This window comes from Rattus norvegicus, chromosome 19 (genome assembly GCF_036323735.1).
Source record: "Rattus norvegicus strain BN/NHsdMcwi chromosome 19, GRCr8, whole genome shotgun sequence".
Lineage (NCBI taxonomy): Eukaryota > Metazoa > Chordata > Mammalia > Rodentia > Muridae > Rattus > Rattus norvegicus.
Window position 1 is genome coordinate 36,902,552 of NC_086037.1, and position 23,873 is coordinate 36,926,424.

At 44.6% G+C, this 23,873-nt stretch overlaps 1 long non-coding RNA gene across 1 annotated transcript in view; it reads left to right on the forward strand.

Moving 5' to 3' along the window:
- Nucleotides 1–559: 559 nt before the first annotated feature.
- Nucleotides 560–23,873, forward strand: part of LOC134483622 (uncharacterized) — a 36,995-nt gene continuing 13,681 nt past the window's right edge. Inside the window, exon 1 of the long non-coding RNA XR_010060441.1 lies at nucleotides 560–1,372. This is a non-coding gene — a long non-coding RNA (uncharacterized LOC134483622). The remainder of the gene's footprint in view (nucleotides 1,373–23,873) is intronic.

Here is a 23,873-nt window from a genome sequence, read left to right on the forward strand (position 1 = left end):
GCAGAGTGCCAGCAAAAGCTGGGCCTTCATGGCTATATCCAGCAGAACACACGTGGTTGTGATCAAATCTCCAGACAGAAAGCAACAATTCCAAGCTACCGTAAATCTTAGTGATGAATTCAAGATGGCAGGAACTGAAAACAGGTCACACCACATCTGCAAAGGAGAACAGAGAACAGGTGCAAGCTTACGCAGTGCTTGGCTAGCTGTCTTTACTCTTAAATAGTCCATGTCCCCCAGAGCAGCTAACAGTGCCACTCACTCTCAGGCTGTGTCTTCCTGCATCAAGTAAAGAAATCAAAGCCACCCCACCTCAGACGTGCCAACAGACCAACCTGGCATAGACGGCCCCTCATTGAGACTCTCTCTTCCCAGGTGATTTGAAGTGGTGTTAAGTTGAACAATTAAAACGAACCATCACAACAGCCAGCAGGGCAGCATTTCAGAGTAAGGGTTGGTACATGAGACCATGTGGTGGTGCTGCTACCTGTCTTGGATACAGGAGAGTCAGAAGCTGCCCTGGGTTCCTGTTGAGGCAGACTGACATAGTCTGTTCTAATGGCAGAGACCTGGTCATCAAAGATGGACCTTCAGTAACAGAGGAAATGTCAGTTACCAGTCCAGCTCAGCCACTCAACAGTAATGCCTGGAGAAGGACAGCATATGGACCAAAGGACATGCTCTCCATACCAAGAGGTCTCAACAGTTTCCTGTATCTGCAAGCATGGGGAAAGAAGAGAGATTTAATGTTTGCCCAAGATACAGTTTGTTGAACCAAAGGAGAATCAAGTGGTTTTTGTTGGGACAAACAATATTTACTCAGCAAAATTAAAGCGATTCTCGTGTCTTGCCCTCCCTCCTCTACAGCCTGTGCTCAACTGAGAAAGCTGAGATGGCTGTGGGTCTAGTAGTCCCAGAGCCACAGTGGGGACTAGGGACCAGTACTTAAGGGATGCCTAAGCCATTGTGGCCCATCCCAGTCGTTGTATTTTCTCAGCGGTGACTCGGAAGGAGGCTGTGAGGAAGCACACCTCGGTTTTTACCTGAATAATGCAGTTATTAATGCAACAGCACAAGCTTTCAAATCCCCTATGACAGCTGCTGCCATAGCTGAAGGCTGAGGAACTTCCAAACCACGTGACTACTTCCACCCATGAACCAACCGGAGCCTAGCACACAGTCAGCTGCATGCATATGCAGAACTAAGCAGGCCAAGGACACCAGCAGTATTCCATAAAGGTGTCAGTTCATGTTTCCCAAATAAGAAGCTGACCTGGAGCCAAGATACAAGAAGGAAGAAGTCAGGTGGTGGCTGTTTTCACACCTCAGCATAGACCGGATGTGGTCTTTAAAGAAAGGCAGGTGATGAGAGGTAAGGGGTGAGTGCTGTTGGCAGGGGCCAAGCTGTGGACCAGCCGAGCTGCTGGGGCCACAGCTTAGGTTGGTTGCTCCAGTGCTTTAAGCACTATGGTCTATCATGCAAGGTGATTATCCTGAGAGCTAAAATTCTGCTGATTCAATTGCTCTTATTTGGATTTTCAAATTATTCCTGACAAGATAATAAGTCTCTTTCAAAACATTAAATCGAAGAAATCTCCTGGCTGGAGGTCTCTAGTTCGATTTAATTTTCTGCAGAGTGTCTAAGGATCTAATGAGAAATCAAAATGAAAGGGCTTAATTGGAATATTCCTCCAATTCCCCGACACAGATTTTGTGCTAGGAAATGTGGACGGGAGCTTGGAGCAGCATGTCCCTCCCATTTTTGCAGAGTAAGTCCCACCCCTGACCTTTAGATTGCCTTGGTAAACGGCACAGTCTATAAACAGCAAAGCATTAATTATAGAGCTTGATTTCTGCTTGTTTCTGTCACCAGTTTTAATATACTCCCCAATTTTTTTCTATTTAAGCTGAATGTTGTGTTTTCAGTTGAGCTATATGGATACAGCCAATCAGATACGGATCTGCAGGGCTGTTATGCTGTGCACTTTAGAGGACTGAGTACTGAGCTCATAAAGTCTCCTAGGAAAGTTCACTCAGACTCCTCATCCTCCCCACAGGAGCGTTTCCCAGGGTGCTTTCCCTCAGGCATAGTCTCTATGCACTCTTTGCTGAGTACTCAGGAGGCCCCATTGCTTGGTCTCTCATCTGTGTGCTCATTTAATCCAGTGGTTTAATCCAATGGGTCATGACCCCTTTGGCACACCTCTCTCCAAAAATATTTACATTACAATTTAAAAGGTAGCAAAACTAGTTATGAGGTATCAACAAAAATAATTTTATCTTGGGGCACGGGGCGGGGGGAAATCACCACAACATGAGAAACTGTATTAAGGAGTCGAAGCATTAGGAAGGTTGAGGACCACTGATTTATCTCCCCATAGCATCCAAGTGAAGCGGGTGCAATGATTGTCTTATACAGGTGAGCTAGTACACTCAGAGGGCCACCTACTGGAGGCCATCCACTTAGTAAAGGGGAAACAGAGATTTGACTCTAGATGCAGCCCCCTAAACCTCATTCTTGAGGAAGAGTTAACTCAAGTACTTTTAATGAATGAGATCCCCGGACAGTGTGATACAAACAGATAAGCCACTAAGACACGGATCTGCAGGCACTAAGTCATCCATTGCTGTGAGGGGCTTGTCACAGGGCAGAGTCAGGAGGAAATACAGTTGTCACTGTTTCTTGGGAAATGGGGCATAAATCCCTCTCCAAAGAAGCTGCTGTCACCCGTCCTGGGAGAAAGACCGACTCAACAGAAACTGGTTTCCTGCTCCCAGCATTACAAGAGAAAAGATAGGGAGTTCCATTAGCCATTCTTGGCAAGGATTCTATCTCATTAGAGATAATAATGGTCACGTTGGTGGACCTGGGACAAATGCAGAGAGTACATTCCTGGAGATGCAAGCCAAAACCACAGTGCTACCTGGGCTGACAGCTTTGCCTCTCAATGACAGATGCTCCTGTGTCTTGAGATCATGTTCATCTCAGATTAAAGGTAAAGACCTGCTAGCCCTGCTTGGAAAAGTAAGGTTAAGTATGAGTTGGCTCTTGCCTGTCACTTCCTTCCTGTTACCACTGGCACCAATGACATAATGCAAAGAGGAAACTTTGGCCACTCTTTTCCAGGTTCATTATCACTATAAGGAGTCCTCTGCTTTGAGTGAACAGGGAAGAAATGTAGAGAAGGAGGGTTCAGGTTCAAAGAATGCTCTGGCCACTTGTTCTAAAGATTACAAATGAAGTAGTGGTGAGAAGGCAGGAAAAGAGCCCAGGGTCACGAGCTGGGAAGATAGAAAGGAATCAAGTCATTAGCCCACCTTCAGGGCCTGACACGAAGCTGTGGTGTAAATAGAGGAGAAACTTGGGTAGGCAGAGCATGAGAGACTTGTGTAATTAACTCACCTTGGTTAAGGTGAGGTTTGGTTGCATTATCTCTCTTCTGGTTCTGCAAGGTGGCTCTACAAAGTCCTTATTTCTTCTGGGAACTAGCTGGTGCCCATGAAATGATTGTTCCAACTTAGGTGATCCCAAGGTTCTACTATTCTTTCAGTTCAAAGTTTAGGAGAATGACTGACATCCAGGCACTTTTTGTAGTGGTCCAGAACCGCTCACTGGGAAAGCTCTTATCCATTCTACTTTCAGCTTGAAGGCAGTAAAACAGACTGGGCATCACATAGTTATAGGCGGCTTTGTCTTGGATAATTATCATATCTACATGCAGGCCTAAGCTGGAGTCTGACTCAAAGGAAAAAGTTCAGTATAGTCAAGGCACAAGACCTTCATCCTGCTTCTAGTGTCTTCACAGGCCCAAGTGAGGAGCCATTTCCTTTCAGTAAAAATTGATTCTCCTCTTGCTCTTGTCTTCTTGCTCCCAGTCTCTCCCCATATCCCCCCACTTCCTCTATTCCCACCCCTCTTTTTTTCTCCGTCTCTATTACCCTCTCAACTCCCCTCCCCATGCCCTGAATAAACTCTATTCTCTACTAAAAAATATTAAAAGAAAAAAATTGATTCTCAGGACAGTTATAGAGGAGGCTAGTTTTGGCTTAATCTGCACAAAAACTTTCCAAATTGAGGAAAATTGTCAACAAGTTTCAGTTTAGGAAACAGGGACTTCCTTGTAAATGGTTGACACAGTTCAGAGTGCTTTGTGCCACAACCCTCAACCTGGACAGTGCTTCTTCTCCACTCCCAGATCTGCTTCCTGTCATTCTTCACACACCGTGTAGAGGGCTTTTGAGATGTAAGTAAATGAAGGGAAATCCCCTTTGAAAAGTTTTACTGGACCGGCAAGGTGGGGCACACTTTTAATCTCAGCACTCAGGAGGCAGAGGTAGGAGGATCTCTAGGCTAACTTGAGTTAGTGAGTTTCAGGGCAATAAGAGCTACAAAGTGAGAGTCTATCTTGAAAAACAAAAACGAAAACAAAACAAAACAAAAACCCAAAGAGAGAGAGAGAGACAGAGAGAGACAGAGAGAGACAGAGAGAGACAGAGAGAGACAGAGAGAGACAGAGACAGAGAGACAGAGAGAGAGAAAGAGAGAGAGAAAGAGAGAGACAGAGAGAGAGAAAGAGAGAGAGGGACAGAGAGAAACAGAGAGACAGAGAGAGAGACAGAGAGACAGAGAGAGAGACAGAGAGAGATTTATCTTCCAATAAATAGAGTTTAAAGTCTTCTATGGTGGACATATTCCTACTTTGAATATCATCTGGAGCAATGAGAGAAATGAAAATTCTTGTTAACATCCCAGCGAACTGGTATGCTGTGTGGGTGGGGCTTGGATCCAGATAATGGCTAGTTCAAACTCCAGTGAATCATTTATTTGATAATAATAATAATAATAATAATAATAATAATAATAATAATAGTATTAGCTTATACCAAAAAAACCTATATATCCACTGTTTATTAAGTCGTTACTCAAATGATGGAAGTGGCACCAGAAAGAGACCCACTGGGAAATACTAAGGTGTGTACTTTCTACTGGGAAATACTAAGGTGTGTACTTTCTACTGGGAAATACTAAGGTGTGTACTTTCTACTGGGAAATACTAAGGTGTGTACTTTCTACTGGGAAATACTAAGGTGTGTACTTTCTACTGGGAAATACTACTAAGGTGTGTACTTTCTACTGGGAAATACTACTAAGGTGTGTACTTTCTACTGGGAAATACTAAGGTGTGTACTTTCTACTGGGAAATACTAAGGTGTGTACTTTCTACTGGGAAATACTAAGGTGTGTACTTTCTACTGGGAAATACTAAGGTGTGTACTTTCTACTGGGAAATAATACTAAGGTGTGTACTTTCTACTGGGAAATACTACTAAGGTGTGTACTTTCTACTGGGAAATACTAAGGTGTGTACTTTCTACTGGGAAATACTAAGGTGTGTACTTTCTACTGGGAAATACTAAGGTGTGTACTTTCTACTGGGAAATACTAAGGTGTGTACTTTCTACTGGGAAATACTAAGGTGTGTACTTTCTACTGGGAAATACTAAGGTGTGTACTTTCTACTGGGAAATACTAAGGTGTGTACTTTCTACTGGGAAATACTAAGGTGTGTACTTTCTACTGGGAAATACTAAGGTGTGTACTTTCTACTGGGAAATACTAAGGTGTGTACTTTCTACTGGGAAATACTAAGGTGTGTACTTTCTACTGGGAAATACTAAGGTGTGTACTTTCTACTGGGAAATACTAAGGTGTGTACTTTCTACTGGGAAATACTAAGGTGTGTACTTTCTACTGGGAAATACTAAGGTGTGTACTTTCTACTGGGAAATACTAAGGTGTGTACTTTCTACTGGGAAATACTAAGGTGTGTACTTTCTACTGGGAAATACTAAGGTGTGTACTTTCTAGCACTGTGGCTTTCGATAGATTTGTCGAGCTAGGATTTTGCCATGGGACCCAGGTTGATATTGAATTCATGGTCCTCCTGCCCTAGTCTACTAAGTGCTAGGATTATAGACATGTTCCACCAAGGCCATCACCAACTGATTTTGAAAACATAGCAGCTCTGGTAGTGAGTATAAGAAGCACAGTTTAGAACAAGCCTTGGAGGAACCAGGACTGTCAAGCAGCTGAAGGAGTGAGTGACTTCTGGGATACCAGAGTGAAAAGTGGTCACTCAGCCTGAAGTTTTTGCTGTCTAGAAGCCTCCACTGGAATCTCCAGTGTCCTGAGCACTGCTCAGACCCTAATCCTGCAGGGACTGGACACACCCCTATGAAAGAGGCTCCCCATACTTTGCAGCCTTCACCAATAGAATCTGTCTTTATATTTATTACAGATTCTGCTCTAGACCCTAGCCCTGAGCTCTGTTTATCAGCCAATAGAATTCATTCTTATTGTAAAGGTCACTGCTCACAAGTCCTACTATGTTTAGATAAAACATATAATAAGGACACATACTCCACTATGTTCATCGCAGCCTTATGTATAATAGCCAGAAGCTGGAAAGAACCCAGATGTCCTTCAACAGAGGAATGGATACAGAAAATGTGGTACATCTACACAATGGAGCACTACTCAGCTATTAAAAACAATGACTTTATGAAATTCTTAGGCAAATGGATGGAACTAGAAAATATCCTGAGTGAGGTAACCCAATTACAAAAGAACACACATGATATGCACTCACTGATAAGCAGATATTAGCCCAAAAGCTCAGAAAACCCAAGATACAATCCACAAACCACATGCAACTCAAGAAGGAAAACTAAAGTGTAAATGCTTCAGACCTTCTTAGAAGGAGGAACAAAAATACTCACAGGAGGAAATTTGGAGACTAAATGTGGAGCAGAGACTGTAGGAAAGGCTATCCAGAAGCTGCCTAGTGGATCCATTCCATATACAGCCACCAAACCCAGACAATATTGCTGGAAAGAACGCAGGTGTCCTTCAATAGATGATATTCAGAGGGTCATAAATTTGAACAGAGGCATGTAGCAATGAAGTAAAGAAAAAATAAAAGAGAACATAAACTCTTTAAGTGAGAGAGTTAGATTTTAATCAGTTTTAGAAAGAAGATCCTTATAAAAATCAAGAGACAAGACTAGGAGAAAGCTAAAATAAGTATGGTATATCAGAACAAAGTTTTTTAAACTGTAAAAATTAAAATGTCTTCATGATTATATATATGCTAGTTCACCAAGGTCTCTTCCCTTATTTGGCCAGTTCATCCTCCTGAGGCTGAATAACAAGGTCCAGCTATCAAAGTCCCTTTGGCTCACCTAATTAACATCCCCAATCAAAATTAAACACCTCATCCTAATATGGGGTTTCCCCCTTTCCCTTTATAAACCGCCATTTTCCTATGGGCCACGTTAGTCTCCTCTCTGTCCAGAGGCAGCCTTTTGTTCTCTGTGACAAATACTCCTGGTCCCCCTTTTCCCTTCCCCTTCAACCTTGCTCCCTATCTCCCGTCTTTGTCCCTTACTCCCTGCCCTCTGTCCCCCCGGGGCTAATAACTCTTCTTTGTGCTGAGAACTTGGTCTTAGGAGTCCTGAACTGATACCAACCTCTTCCAGGGAGAGCCAACACACTAGAAACTGAAATCAAGCTAACAGATAATTAAACTCATCTTCAAAGTTTTTCTAGTATATTCTGTTGACAGTATGAGAATGCCTTGGAAACAGTATTTGTCACTGAGAATGTATTTACTAGAAGTTGAGGAATTTAAGATTTTATCAGCTTTTCTTTCTTCTGTTGGGTTCATACATAATTAAATTTTTTCAAAGTACATCTAGTTCTGTTCTTACAGGAATATTTCTTTTGCCCACTAGGTGTTCAGAGAGATGCCTGGAATCATGTTTGCTGAGTACCGACACTAGACTACACCATGAGACTTATGCTTGCTGTGTCAATATTTGTGTTTTTCCGTCTCGTTTGCACATTTAGCCACAAATGTGAACTATACTTACATACTAAAAATTTTGGTCCACAGATGGCTTCAAGAGGAGCCCTAAGGGGGTTGGGGATTTAGCTCAGTGGTAAAGCGCTTGCCTAGCAAGGGCAAGGCCCTGGGTTCGGTCCCCAGCTCCGCAAAAAAAAAAAAAAAAGAAAAAAAAAAAGAGGAGCCCTTAATTACACTTAGGCTTTTATGAGTCATGTGTGCCCACCCATACTTTTCCTTGGGAAGCATGTATGTTTTGGCCAGGTTATCTGAGTTTTTTCTGACTACAGCCTGCAGCCTGCTCCTTCTGCACTTCTCTGGTCATGTGTCCTGTGTTGTTGTGTCTTCCTCCAACCTCCTTCTCTTAAGCCTCTGCCCAATCACATAACTACCCTGGTTAGATTCCAGGCATTACTCTTGGATCCTCACATAGACTTTTGCACATCTATATTGTGTGTGTGTGTGTGTGTGTGTGTGTGTGTGTGTGTGTGTGTGTGTGTTGGTGGGGTGTCAGGTGTGCTCACAGCTCCTGGTCACACAGAAAGAGAGACAGGAGGATGTAAGGCAGCTCAGTCTGAGTCCAGAGCACACACTTGCTTGGCTGCTTTAAGCTGCCTAATCAAATCTCTACGTCTTAGCCTTAAATTATGGATATAAACTAAGAACATAACTTATATTAATAGCATTTTCCAGTATTACAGACACGAAACACAGAAGCCCAGTTTCTCAGCCTGTGCTGCAGTGGGTCATCTTGCAATCACTCATGTTTAGAAACCTTCACACTTGGGCTTGTGCTCATCACCAAAGCATGAAAATCCAGCTGGGGAGCCAAAGGCCAATGCCCAACAAAATCTGATTCTGCAAAAAAAAAAAAAAAAGGGAAGATATTAAAGAGAAACGCGGAGGAGCAAAGATCAAGGGGGAAGGGCAGACAGAATGGACGGAAAGGAGGGCAGAACAAGAAGAAAGGAAAGCATGGTGATGGGCACAATGATGGGAGGTTCTAAAGTCCTGCACACCCGTCCTATATGCAGCCTAGGGGATTACTGATCATATCGATACTCTAATTCCCAGCCAGAGCCTGGATTCTCCAATGACATATCAAGATCAGACTTGCTGCCTACCACTTCCTCATTTTAATTTATGATTTAGAAATTTTGGAAGGACAGAGGCAAGCTGTGGCGATGGAATGTACTTGCCCGGGGCGTTTGCCTGACTTGCTCTCAAGGCAGCCTCCAGACATGGTCATTTTTTTTATTCTCAATTTTCAGAAGCTTGACTGTGTACCTGGCACAATGCAGTGTTGGTGATAGGTGCCTATTGTGTTTAAATGGGAGCCTCCGTTTATGAATTGCCGTTCATCTAACAAGAAAGAAATAGGTCAATGCTGCGTTGAGCCCATATCCTATAGGTACTAAAAATGTTTCAAATTCGCTGCTCAATAATCCGTAAATTGAAGGATGGGATTTAAACATGTCTTCATCATTGTTCTATTGCCTTGAAGACACAGCATGATTATTGCAACTTCTATAAAATAAAGCATTTAATTGGGGCTTGCAGTTTCAAAGGTTTCGTCTATTAACATGCTAGGGAGCTTGGGGACACAAGAGCAGGCCTGGTACAGGAGGATTAGCTTCAAGTTCTACATCCAGAACTGCAAGCAGCAGAAAGAGAGAAACTATGGGCTTGGAATGAGCTTTTGGAAACCTCGAAACCAACCACTAATGACATATATCTTCTAGTAAGGCCACGTCTCCTAATCCTTTCAAATAGTTCCACTTTCTGGTGACCAAATATTCAAATCTATAATCCTATAGGGGCCATTCTCACTCAAACTGTAATATTCCACTCTTTGCCCTGCGCCCCCTCTCAAATTGTAGCATTATCATAATGCAAAAACACATTTAGTCCAAGTTAAAACGTCCCTGTAGTCTAACATAGTCTCAATACTGTTTAAAAGTCCAAAGTTCAAAGTATCTTCTGAAACTCAAGACAATCTCTTAACTATAACCCCCTGTAAAATCAAAATAAAAAAGCAAATTATGTACTTCCAACAATGGCACAGATTATACATTGTCATTCAAAAATGGAAGAAAGAGAGCGTAATGAGGAAATACTGGGTCAAAGCAAGACCAAAACCAGCAGGGCAAATTCCAGACTCTGCGTCCTTCAAAGTCTGGTATCAAAGCGTTCTTCAGATCTCAAACCCCTTTCGTCTTTGTTAACTGCAGCACACTTCTTTCTCTTAGACTGGTTCTACACCCAATCTGCAGCTCTCCTCGGATGGTATCCCATGGTAGCCCTCTAACATCTGGCATCTTCAACACATTAGGATTTCCAAAGAAATTCAGACTTCACCTTTATAACTTCCTGCAATGGCCTTTCTAGGCCTCCATGCAGGGGCACCCCTAATAGATGCTGTCTTAGTCGGGGTTTCTATTCCTGCACAAACATCATGACCAAGAAGCAAGCTAGGGAGGAGAGGGTTTATTCAGCTTACACTTCCACATTGCTGTTTATCACCAAAGGAAGTCAGGACTGGAACTCAAGCAGGTCAGAAAGCAGGAGCTGATGCAGAGGCCATGGAGGGATGTTTCTTACTGGCTTGCTCCCCCTGGCTTGCTCAGCTTGCTTTCTTATAGAACCCAGGACCACCAGCCCAGGGATGGCACCACCCACAATGAGCTGGGTCCTCCCCTCTTGATCACTAGTTGAGAAAATGCCTTACAGCTGGGTCTCATGAAGGCATTTCCACAACTGAGGCTCCTTTCTCTGTGATAACTCCAGTTTGTGTCAAGTTGACACACAAAACCAGGCAGTACACATACGTAGCCTCAGTGGCTTTCCTTAGGTGTAGAGGAAAATTCCACAACCCTTTCCTTCTGTCTTTGACTCTAAAGCTGGAACCATGTGGGTGAAGCTGCCTAGTTCTGCTCGCTGGGACTGGAATTGGGTCCCTCACTCAAATCCATTTCATCAGCATTTTTGGTTTTGATGGTTTCATTTATTACTTAAGGGTTTCTTTTATCCTTTTCACAAGTTAAAAGATTTAGCTAGAGGAGATCTTGTCCCGAGGTCACCACTCTCTTTATTTCCACTTAGCATCAGGTTTTTCTTTAAAGGTTTAGTTCCTTAAGCACGAAACTCAGCTCCATTTCACTTCCTGGTCCTCCCTTTTTCCTCAAACTGTACATTTGGCCTTTTGCGTTACTCAGCGTGCTCCATTTCACTATAGATCTACTTAAGCTGTGCCACCAATAACCGTGTGACACAGTCAATACCAGTTGTCTTGAAATCTTTTCTGACCACACCAATAATCCAAAACTCTTCTAGTTAGTCTAGAGCAGAATTTTTGGACAAGGACAATAAGCAGCCACATTCTTTGCCACACCTATCCCAAGAAGGTCCCTAGGCCATTTACTAATAATTTTTTTCCCTCTGAAACTTCTTGAGCTGGGCCCCCATAGTTCAAATTGTTCTCATCACTGTCTCCATGCTTCTAATAGAATGAATCATTCAGCCCTTATCAATACATTCAACTGATTTCCTAATCTAAAGTCCCAAAGTCTATATACTGCCAACAAGCAGCATGGCCTGTCAAGAAATACCCTGCTCCAAGTGCCAATTTCTGTCTTAGTCTCTGTTCTGTTGCTTGAAAGACACACTCTGACCACAACAACTCTTATTCAGAACAAAACATTTAATTGAGCTTTGCTTAATTTCAGGGGTTCAGCCCATTATTATGTCAGGGAGCATGGTGGCACAGAGGTGGACAAGGTGCTGGAGACGTAGCTGAGAGTTCTATATCTGGATCTGTAAGGAGTAGGAAGAGAGACTCTGGGCTTAGAATGGGCTTTTTAAAATCTCAAAGTCAACCAACATTGACACACTTCCTCCAACAAAGCCACACCTCTTAATCCTTTCTAATAATGTCACTTCCTTGTAGGTTAATGGGGTCCTGTGTCTACCCCACCACAGGGCTCGGGCTGCTCGGGGAGCCAGGACATGGGAAGTTGACCATGCTTACCTCATGCTGCTGCTGGGGCAGGTGCTGTGGGCTGTGGCAGCCATGGGACACTGCTGTGAGGGAGGGGAACCTGAGTGCAGGGACACAGGCAGAGCTGGCTCTCTGGCTCTCTGGCTCTCTGGCTCTCTGGCTCTCTGGCTCTCTGGCTCTCTGGCTCTCTGGCTCTCTGGCTCTCTGGCTCTCTGGCTCTCTGGCTCTCTGGCTCTCAGGCTCTCTGGCTCTCTGGCATCCAGGCACCACTGGGATGCCACAGAAGAGCTGAGAACGGAGTAGGGGCCCACACGCTGGATCTAGCTGGGGACCTAGGGGAAAGGGGGTAGGGGTACTCCGGCTGGTCACTCGGGGAAGAGTCCTTGGCTTGATTGCGGTAGGCTTGAGCTTGGTGGCTGCCCTGCTGGAAATTCAGGGAGGCTTTTTTTGAGGGGAGGTTAGACAGTGGTTCTGTAGGCAAAGAGCTTCTCTGTGGCTCTCCATTGGTGGAACTCGATGAAAAGAGACTGTCCATGGTTTTAAGGCATTTATTATCATATGGAAGGTAAATGAGTAAAACTGTACCCCACTTCTCAAGTGGGCCTGAGATTAAATACCTTTTGCAGGGAGGAGTGTGTGGGAAGAAAAGAAAAAAGAAAAGGTGATTGGCTAAGCCTCCAGGTCTTTGGTACCTCATTATAGTGGAGATCTGTCTTGAGCCTACATGACCTGTGGTCACATCCTCTACCTGTTGAAGAGCTTAGGGCATTGCCCTTGTGACTGATGGCCGAAAATCACTGCAGGCCAGTGACAGGCCTAGTTTCTTGGGAAATGCCTACTGTCCCTTTTAGGGTCAACAGGGTTCAAGCCTCCTCAACCGGGAACCAGGGTGCCTTATACTTTCAAATCTATGAGCCTATGGGAGCCTTTCTCATTCAAACCACCACAAAAAGTCGTCTAGTTCAATCTCCAAGGTATGAATTACCTGCTTAAAAACAGTCAACTCAGCTAGTTGTGTGGGTACCTGCCTGTAATCTTTGTATTAGGGAAGTAATAAGAGGGGATTCAGAGTTTCAGTCTAGCCTAGGTTACACAGAAGGCCTTACTCAAATACACAATAACAACAGGCCCTCTCAGGTCATCTTCTGGGGGAGCCTCATTTTCTTTATCTGTATAAGTGAGAAGACAGGGCAAACTGAGGTCTGTACTCACTGTGGTTCTAACATCTAAAGCGAGTGGGGGAAATAATAAGCAGCCTGCCCTGGTGTGCCATCAGGAATATTACATAAGAAGAGAGGTATGACGTTCTTCCTTCCTCCAAACACCAACATAGAAGTGCTAACCCTAATTTGAAGCTTTGAGAGGAAATGTGGGCAAATCTAGAAGCTTAGATATGCCAGCAATACAAACACTCCCATTCCTTTCAGAACGCTGACTGGCTAATTACAGGCACTGGTTTTATCACCCTGCTCACCAAATGTGTAACCTTGATGGAGGTGTGAAGTTCCCAGAGCTAGAAAAAATGTAAGAGAGAAGCAGGCAGATTTACTTAGTCTTCTCCAAAGTCTAATTACTCATAATGGCATGTCCTTTCTTAAAAATCCATTTCTTAAAAGTCATAAGGGCGGACCAGTTTTCCTTATGAATATTGTTGCAAAAATACTCAATAAAATTCTTGCAAAAAAAAAAAGTCATAAAGATGTTCAAAACAAAAATGTCCCAGATCTACCTGAGGCTCTGGTCAAGTGAACATTATCGTACTTAGATTCACACATTCCCTCCCTTCTTCAGAAGTGAGCAATGCAGAGGCAAGTTTAGTGACCTGGAGAAAGGGCATCTCTTGAAGGCATATATGCCTGGAAAGTGGGCCGTACTGCAGGTTCTCAGAGTGAAGGACTTGTCAATAGTCCCCTGTGACATCACTTAAACTATAAGAGCCTTGCGTGGGGAGGACTCACACAGGGAAATGCAGTGTCTACATTTCAGTGATGGGGACATGAGAATGCTGGCACTCTTTGAGGCAAGACAGGAGGAAGTTAAAGGACTTGACTTCCGATAGCAAGTATTTATATGAACAGACATTCTGAAATCTGTTTCCGGCTAGACCCTTATTAGCAATTTACTTCTAATTTTATTTACTCAGTCTGTAAGACCGGGACACTCGGTCAGTGGTACTTAGTTTGAGACACCCCCAAGTGAGACATTGAGGTGCAAAAGCAAGAAGTTTATTTTCAGGTGCATCAGGATCTATCCTCAATTAGTCCCTCAAGGCGAGTGACTAGAAGGCGACCCTGAATGGCTATTACAAGCAGTTTTTATACCTTTTAGGGGTAGAGGTTACATCAGCAAGGTTACAGTTCGGACGTATTGGCTAAGCACATTGATCTCTAAATCTATTGGCTAGCAAGCATGGGCAGATCAATGACAGGCATTTGAACTCTATCTGGGACTTTCCAGAGGGTCAGGTGACTATCAGTCAGTACATTCTTCTGCTTTTCAAGAATATTCCTGCTCCTTCCAAGAACTGTGGGGGGAGAATGGATCTTGGCTTAGCCTTGACCTGAGGCAGGAAGCTGGATCTTGGCCTAACCTTGCCCTAAGGAGGGTGGGTGTAAGACTGGCAAAAGCCCCTAGAGTCCTTCATTTCCCCCCTTTTTCTTGTGTGAGCTCCAATCGTGGAACTCTGCTAGCTCATATTCCTCTTCCCCTGGTCTTAGAGACTCACATCGTTGCCTTAAAACCATCAGCCACACAGTACTTATTCTGTCTTTTACAAAGGCGATCAGCTTGTTAATTATGCAAGGATCAAAGGTCAACACAAGTAGCAAAATAAAAATGGGACCCAGTAAAGTGGAGATTAGGGTTGTCATCCACGAGGAAGAATTAAACCAAGATTCAAACCGACTTTGATTTTGCTCTCTTTCTCTCTTCCTTTTGGCTAGCCCTTCCCTAACTTTGGCCTCGAAATCCTTAACTACCCTGGAATGGTCTATATAAAAGCAGCATTCTTCACTGAGGACAGCACACAATCCTCCCTGTTGGAGGAACAGTAAATCCAACCTTCTTCTATTCTACAGGACCACTTCCCACAGAGAGATCAGAGACTCCTGTAGGTGGGAGATTGGTGTTGTCTAGATCTGTGGTGGCTCTGAGGTTCTGATATTGGTGAACTTGTAGCACCAAGGAAGAGGTACCAATAGCCACTCCAGCTGCTCCCAGCCCCAAGAGCAATGACACTATGAGCACTGTGAAGGGTTCCCTTCTTGTTCGATAGAGGGTACTGTCCCATCTTTCTAGAAGCTCTCCAGTATGTGCTTCCTGATGTTTCACACCCCCAGATGGCACATAAAAAGTAGTGTTCCCCCAAGATGGTCCTGCTGCTGGTTTCTCCCATCTTGGGGGCACACATATATGGTGGTTTCTCACAGGACACTCAACTTTGGGTGTCTGCACCCTAAGCCCCACCCTCCAAGGCCACTTCCGGGACATGGTTTAGATTCACAAGTCCCTCATCCCCACATTTGGGTAATCTCTCCCCCTGTATCTCTAGGGTTGGGATACCTCAGGAGTCAAGGCCTGCTGCCAACTTACAAAGATCAAAGACAAGGTCTGGCCACCAGGTATGAGGTGAGTGTTGCTCTGTAATGAACCAAGCTGCATCTCCATTGGCTGAGAGTACTTGCCAAGTCACTTCGGTAGAGTTGTGGGGGGCGTTGCTGGGGCTCACTGCAAGAAGGAAGCTATGCCATAGCCATCTCATGGTTTCTCTGGCCCTGCAGACACGTGGGTAATCTTGAGCTTGAGGGAGTTGCTCGGTTGTCTGACTGCTATCCAGTTGGTGTCAGGTGCAGGTGCTGGTCTGTCATGAGTTATGTGAACCCAGGCAGTTACTCCATCCACTTTAATGGTAGTCGTGGTGGTCAACAACACCAGGAATGGCCCTTTCTACTTGGCTCCCAGGTTTTCAGCATGATGCCTCTTAACATATAACCCAATCTCCAACTTGGTACTCATGTGGAATCTCTGGGGTACCTGAGTTATACAGGGTACTCAGTTTAGGCTACAATTCCTGGTGGCTGATCTGGAAAGCTTGCAGTCGAGCCATAAGATCCTTGTCAGCCTGAAAAATCACTCTGGGGGTTGGGGATCAAAAGCTGGGGGGTCAGGGGAATAGGGCTTCTATACAGGATCTCGAAGGGAGTTAGATTGAAATGATGTGGGGTATTTCTGGCCCTAAATAATGCCGTGAGAAGGAGCAGTCTGTGCCAGTGTCTAAGGACAATTTGGTTAAGGTCTCCTTCAGGGTCTGATTCATCCTTTCTACCTGCCCTGAACTTTGGGGATGGTATGCAAATGGAGTTTTCAATCTCTCCCCAGAAACTGTCCCACTCTCTGGCTTACCTGAGAAACAAAGGCTGGCCTGTTATCTGAGCCAATGGTTTTAGGCATACCAAATTAAGAAAGTAGCTAGCTCATCTAGGATCTTCTTCATAACCACCTGTGCGGTTTCTCTCTTGGTAGACTTCTACCCATCCAGAAAACGTGCCTACAAAGACTAGGAGGTACTTGTACCCGTATTTTCCTGATCCGACTTCAGTAAAATCAACTTCCCAAAATACTCCAGGACAATTATCCCTTAGCCTTTTTCCTGATGGCTAAGGGAAAGGCATTTACCTTCTGACAAGTTTCACAACTTCTAGCTATCATGTCTGCTAGTTTTCCTAGATTTAAAATAACTACACCTGACCCCTTGATCGCTGGTTCTAGTTTTCTATTACCAGGGTGAGTATAGCTGTGCATTTGTGTAAGCAGTTCAAGGGCCTGATGTTCTGGTAGAATGGTTTTTCCCTCTAGTGTCTTCCAATGTTCACTTTTGTCCAAATAGTTAGTGGAATCAGCTTAAGCTCATGATCAGTATACCCAGGTGGTGGCCAGCCATTTCTCAAGTTCCAATCTGGGCTCTCTTCTCCTGGGTGGTCGTTTGTTAAGAGGATAGTCTATTTCTTTCATTGCTACTTCCCTTGCTACTCAGTCTGCTGGGCAGTTCCCACTAGCTATGGGGTCCTCACCCTTCTGGTGCCCAGGCAATGTCACATTTGCTGGTTTAAAAAGGGCCTGAGTAGGGCAACTATCTCTGGTTTGTTCTTGGTGATCTTGCCTTTGGAGGTTAGGAGTCCAGTCGAGAAGGCTTACCTGCTGTCTGTGTAGATGTTAATCTTCTTTGCAGTTCCAAGCTCCAAGGCCTTGGTGAGGGCTATAGTCCTGAATATCAGGCTTCTTCACAGGCAACAGGGGTGTGTTTCAAGCAGAGTGGCACTTGTGCAGTACCCCCAGTTGTAGCAGCCTGTCAATGTGAGGCTTAATACCTTCTCATGCCTCCAGTGACAGTGGGTACTGCTACACTAAGACAAGATCACCATGAGTCTTAAACTCCACATACACAGGGGCCTGTAGACATGCACGTCCTAGCCCAGCCATTTCAGCCCAAGCAAGAGGAAACTTTTCAAGTCACCAAGCAACATTCTCTGTCTTTTGGTTTTGGTCTTAAACAATTTATATTCATCCTCCAGCCTAATAGTAAGGACCTGGACAGTTCCCCTTCCCCACCTCCCAATTGAGGGCTCTTGGAAGGAAGTGGGATCTGAGTCCCCATCTTGGAGAGCAACTCTCTCCTGAGCAAGGGATGGGAGCAGTCAGGGATGACCATGAACAAGTGGGATACCTGGCCCATGCCCAGGTCCACAATTCTTTGGGTAGTCCATGAATATTGTTTAGTCCCAGTGGCCCCTTGGACCCATGTTTTTGCTTTTGTTTTGTTTTGTGTTCTGGAGACTGACCTATTAGCTTGAAGGAAGACCAGGTGTTGGGCCCCAGTATCCACCAAGAATTGGGTGGGTTTCCCTCCACATTCAAGGTCAGCCTGGGCTCAAGAAAGGAGTCTGAACCCCATCCTCCCTAGTTGCTGTCTCCCCCCAGGACTAACACCTTTGCTCTTTGGGGCACTCTTGGGCCCAGTGGCCCTTCTCCTTGCAGTATACATACTGGTCCTTTTCAAGGGGTTTTCTGCCTCTCTTTGGTTGGAGTCTCTCTTCTCTGCTTTCCCTAACTACTGTAGTCAAGATTCTCTGTAAATTCCTTTCCTGTCACTGTTCTTTTTTTTAATATCTCCCTTTCATCTTCTTCCTTTCTCTTTCTCTTTCTCTGCTCCTTCTCCTCCTCTGTCTCCCTGTTACAGTAGACTTTCTCAGCAACCTGCACTAACCCTCAACAACTTATCCTGTACCCCCTCTAGCCTCTGAAGCTTTTTTCTGATATCTCTACTAGTCTTGTCTATAAAAGTCATAGTCACAATAGCTTTGTGCCCCTCACTGCTGGGATCATAGGGGTTATAATGGTGAAATGTCTCCATGAGCCGCTGTAGAAAGGCAGCAGTCAACTCATCTGATCCCTGTCTAACCTCACATACCTTGGTCAAATTTGTGGGCTGCCAGGAGGCTACCTTGAAACCTGCCAACAGAATCTAGCAGTAGACTTTAATGTAAGCCTTACCTTTGGCTGAATTAGAGCCCAATCAGGTCTGGTTAAAGGGAATCCTGCATCAATGACTGCTGGGTTTTTTGAGGGAGCCCCCATGTTCAAGGGCACATATTTTTGGGCCTCATTGAGAATCTTTTCTCTCTCCTCAGTGGTAAAGAGGACCCTTCCAGGTAGGCTGATGGGTAAACAGGACAGTTTCAAAGAGATTAATCAGCCCTTTGGGGTTATCTGAAAAGGTGGGATGTTGGGCCTTCCAGTTGTACAAGTGGGCAGAAGAGAAGGGCCAATATTGCATGGCCTGATTACCATCCTGATCTATGGGCCCATAGGCTTGGATGGGGAGGGTCATTGTTGTATGGGGTGAAGTGGCCCTTTTGCTCTGGATTCCCATGGCTGGTCCCAGTTCTTAGGATCTCTCCCCACTCTCCCATCTTTGCTGGGGATGGAGGAAGGTGGGGGGTAAGGGGATACTGGACAAAGGCTCAAGGGAGATCCTTGAGGAGGGGCTGTGGAACCTGGGTCCATGGTAATGGGGTAAGGAGGTGGAGGGTCCATCAGCAGCAGATCTGCTGTGGAAGGGTCCTGGAGGATGTTCTTCTTTTCAGACTCGTTGGTCTCTATGGGATTCTTCTCCTTCATGGCCAGGACCTTCAAGAGTCTCATAGACAAAAAGGCTTTTATCCACAGGAGAGCGTCCTCCACTAGATCCAACTATATAGGGCACTTGGTCTGTGTGCCGGAGGGATCCTGGCCTAAAGACTCTTTCTTCTACTGCTTTGATCATCTGCAAGTCGAAGGTCCCTACAGGTAAGGTTGGCCACCCAACTCTGAAGGTGGGCCATTCAGAGGAGCAGAGAGTAGCTAACCTACCCTTCTTTACTACTACTGACAAGTTTTCTCCTTTCACTAACTTCCTTCCAGTGATTAACTAGGATATTTAACAGGGTAGATTCAGTCTGCCCCATTTCCAAAAATAACCTCAATCCAAGTCCAAGAACACAGAAAAAGACAATCAACACACAGAGAGTTCACCCTTGCCATGGGTGCAGAAACCAGGTTATAGTAAGACTGGGTCGGTTCTTGCTGATAATGTGTCTTGCTGTTTCCAAAAGGAGCGGAGTCCTCCTGACTCCCTCCTGGGGGCCTGAAGTGTCCTCCAGACTCCCTACAGTCGTGGCACTAAGGCTTGGCAGGTCTGCCCACCTCAATTAACCATGCTAGATCAGAGGCTTTCCAGCTGACACTGTGTTCATGAGCCAAAAGTGAAAGGAAAAGACAGAGACAAACACTTGAGTAGGTACTGATTGCCTTGAGCTCAGTCGGTCTCCTCCCTCCAATCAAACTAGTCAATGATCACTCGGGGGTCTCTTTGAATCCCAGACATAATCCCAACCCCCCCCCCCACACCTCAGTCAGTGGTACTTACTTTGAGACACCTCCGAGTGAGATACCGAGAAGTAGATTGATGCAAAAGCAAGAGGTTTATTTTCTGGAACATCAGGTTGGACCCTCAATTAATCCCTCAAGGCTAGTGACTAGAAGGTGACCCCAAATGGCTATTACAAGCAGTTTTTATACCTTTTAGGGGTAGAGGTTACATCAGCAAGGATACAGTTCAAACTTATTGGCTAAGAATATTAACCTTTAAATCTATTGGCTAGCAAGCATGGGCAGATCATGACATGCATTTGAACTCTATCTAGGACTTTCCAGAAGATCAGGCGACTATCAGTCTGTACAAGTCCACAAATGTTTTCTGAGTGTCTACTTTTTGCCAACTGTTCCAGATTCTAGGGACATATTAGTGAATGAAATATATAACATTTGTAGTCACTGAATTCTCTAAAGGGAAACAAACAATAACTGAGTAGCTATGCAAGTAAGAAAATGAAACTACATGATACCCCCTGTTCAGTGCACTGGAGAGAATAAACAGGGAAGGAGAGATTTTAGTGGGCTCTGGACTCTAGTCAGAAAATGTAGTGGATATGAAGGTAGATGGGATCTTGGCTAAGTCAGCTCAGTCAGACAACAGGGTCTCAAGGGAGGGAGTGAGGATTAAAGAAAGAAAAGACAATTAGACAACATTATAAGCTGACTTCACCCAGTGCTGAAGTAAGTGGGTTTATTTTTTTCCAGTCTGCTTTCTTATCATTCTGGGTACATACAAAGAATATGGTCAGTCCTAAGGCACAAAGAGAGTAGTTAAGAAACACACAAAGGTCCCAGGATTACTGTATTCAAGATCTTAACAAGAACCATCAAGATACAAAGAACACATTCCTCAGCTGTAGTCATCTTGAGCCTGCTTCCTTGTCCTAGCCCAATGTCAAACCCTTGCCAAATTCCTAAAAGGTACCACCAAGTGTTCTCCACAGGATATATAAGGTCAACTCAGGAGTAGTAGCATTACAGTGTCTAGGCATTGAGGTGGGCACAGAAGAGAAACACTGAAGGGCTGAGGATACAGCTCAGTATTGAGCCCTTGCCCAACACCCAAAGAGCTACACTAACACTCTCTCTCTCTCTCTTACACACACACACACACACACACACACACACACACACACACACGAAGGTGGAGGGCAAGGAGCTGGGAAGAAAAGGCTACTTAGCTGGAAAAAGGACAAATATGAATAGAAAAGAAAGAACTGTAAGTCTCTGAATTAGCAAAGCCAGTTAGGAACAGAAGACAGAGAGCAGGAGACAGAAGCTAGGAAGCAACATGACCCCAAGGCCATTAGCAGAAATTGGTCAAGGCTGCTGTAGAAAGCAATCCCATAGAACTCAGGAGGTTGCCTGAAAACTCCAACTACCTGGGAGAGGCAGAGAGCCTTGTGAATGAAGAAATTCAGAATTTCCCTCAAAACTGAGGGGAGGGGACAGGGATTTCCACTTGAGAAAGATTTGGTCTGGTGTCTTCTAGACATCACACAGGATATACATGGTAGGAATTCACTAACAACAGGAGACAGGATCAGAGAGCATCTTGGTATAGCAAAGAGCATAAAAACAGCATAGAGGATTGATCGTGGGGATTGGGGGTTTAGCTCAGTGGTAGAGCGCTTGCCTAGCAAGCGCAAGGCCCTGGGTTCGGTCCCCAGCTCCGAAAAAAAAAAAAAAAAAAAGAAAAGATTGATCGTGTAAGATACTGTGATGGTTTGCATATGCTCGGCCCAGGGAGTGGCACTTTTAGAAGGTGTGGCCTTATTGGAAGAAGTGTGTCACTGTGGGCTGGGCTTGGAGACCCTCCTCCTAGCTACCTGAGGATACTACCAGTCTGTTCCTGGCTTCCTTCGGATGAAGATTTAGAACTCTCAGCTCCTCCTGCATCACGCCTGCCTGGAAGTTGCCTTGCTCCCGCCTTGATGATAATGGATTGAACCACAGCCCCAATGTTATCCTTTAAAAAACTTGCATTGGTCATGGTGTTTGTTCACAGCAATAAGACCCTAACTAAGACAGATACCATCTTCAAATAGCACAAAATAAGCACAACTAAGCAGTGAGTTCACATAACTATTGGGACAGAGAAGTGATGGAGACAAAGAAGTAGATCTGGATTTGAATCTAAATGTTTTTTACCATCTCCCAGTCACAGTCTTGGTCAACCTGTAAGACCCTGACTTCAGTCAGAGGTATTTACTTCCAGACACCCCCGAGTGAGACACCAAGACACAGATTGAAGCAAAAGCAAGAGGTTTATTTTCTGGTACATCAGGATTGGCCCTCAGTTAGTCCCTCAAGGCGAGTGACTAGAAAGTGACCCCGAATGGCTATTACAAGTAATTTTTTACTTTTTAGGGCTATAGGTTACATCAGCAAGGTTACAGTCCAAACTTATTGGCTAATTATATTAACCTTCAAATCTATTGGCTAGCAAGCATCAGTCAGTACCTTCTGAGAATTTCCTAGTCAAGAGGATTCCTGTGGGTGGAGAATGGAACCTGGCCTAGCCTTGCCCCGAGGTAGGCGGGTAAAAGGCTGGCGAAAGCCCCTAGGGTCCTTCACACCTTTGCTTTGAGTTCATTAAAGACACCCTGATGACATGCAAATGGAGTGAAACTAAAGATGAGTTTATCTTCACTTGGCCTTCATAACTGAATGTTTTTGAGGTGACTAGAGTCAGACGGCACCCAGAGGCACTGTCCTCTGTCCCTCAGAGAACTTTGTCTTCTCCCTAACTTGACTGCAGAAAATCCTCACACACAGGGAGAGACAGAGGAGAGTAGGAGCCAAACCATCAGACATTGAAGACACAGCAGAGCATTGGAAACCTCTAAAAATACTAAGACACTAGAAAAATTCTGCTGAAGATTTACATCCTGCTTAACTCCATTAGGACTTAAGGTAGCTAAAAAAAAAAAAAGTCTACTTTTGAAGTAAAGGAAATAGGATTATTGGATTTCAAAATGGGGAGCCATAAAATTTAAGAACAATTTTATGTAAAACTTCCAACTTTTTTAAAATTTCAAAATAAAAGAGTTAGATGGTCGTAAGCAAATTCAAATCTCAAAATAAAAGTAGACAAAGGTCTCTCTGCTGAATGGCGCCGTAAGCAGGAGAGTCGCTGAGACACCCGCTCCAAGCTGGCACCCTGGCTCTGCTTCTTGTAAGGGGTGGGGACTAAGCCTTCCAGCTTCCTAGATCTCGCTGTGTCCAGTGAATTGTGCATTGCCGTGTCCGCATTTGCACTTGAGCGCCATACTTCACCAGCTCTGTAAGGCACTGCTTTTTCACCTCCACCCTTTGTGCTACATCTTTTCCCCCACTCTCCGTAAGGTCTTTTTGCAAGGACAACCATCCGATACTTTTGTTATTTTCTGCCATCCCAAGTCAGCGGTGGCTTAGTGTAATGGCTGAGCCTTGTGTTTAAACTCTGAATCTAACGATGCTGAATAGGTTACTTGTTCTTTTCTTTGTCCATAAAGTAGGAGTTAAATGGGTATAAGGCACATAGCCTAATGCTGAGAACATACAGGTATTCATTATCCAGTGGCTTTATTTATTTGCCGGTGTATAGAACTGACTGGGAGAAAAGGCTTGGGGCCTGACACACAGCTGAAGCCCTTTGATGGATGACACTCCAATCCAGGCCTCTCTGAGTTCATAGATACCATTTCTTTCCTTTTCAAGATAAGAAGCTGAACCCTTCTTTCATCCACACCACCACTACAGCTCCTCTTCATCTGATTTGAGCATCCATTACCATCTCATTGAAATGCCACTTAGACAAGGTCTCAAGTGTAGAGCTGCAGAGGGAGCTAGGAGTAGGCTGGGGTAGAGGACTGCCCCATTAGCATTCAAACCATAATAGAGACCATTATCTTGGCAGCAAAATACCCCAGCAGTAGTGATGGGAGGAAATGGGAGTGGGTTGCCAAAGCAACAGAGAAACTTGAGCAGTGCTGTTTCCATGGCAACAGAGGGCCTGC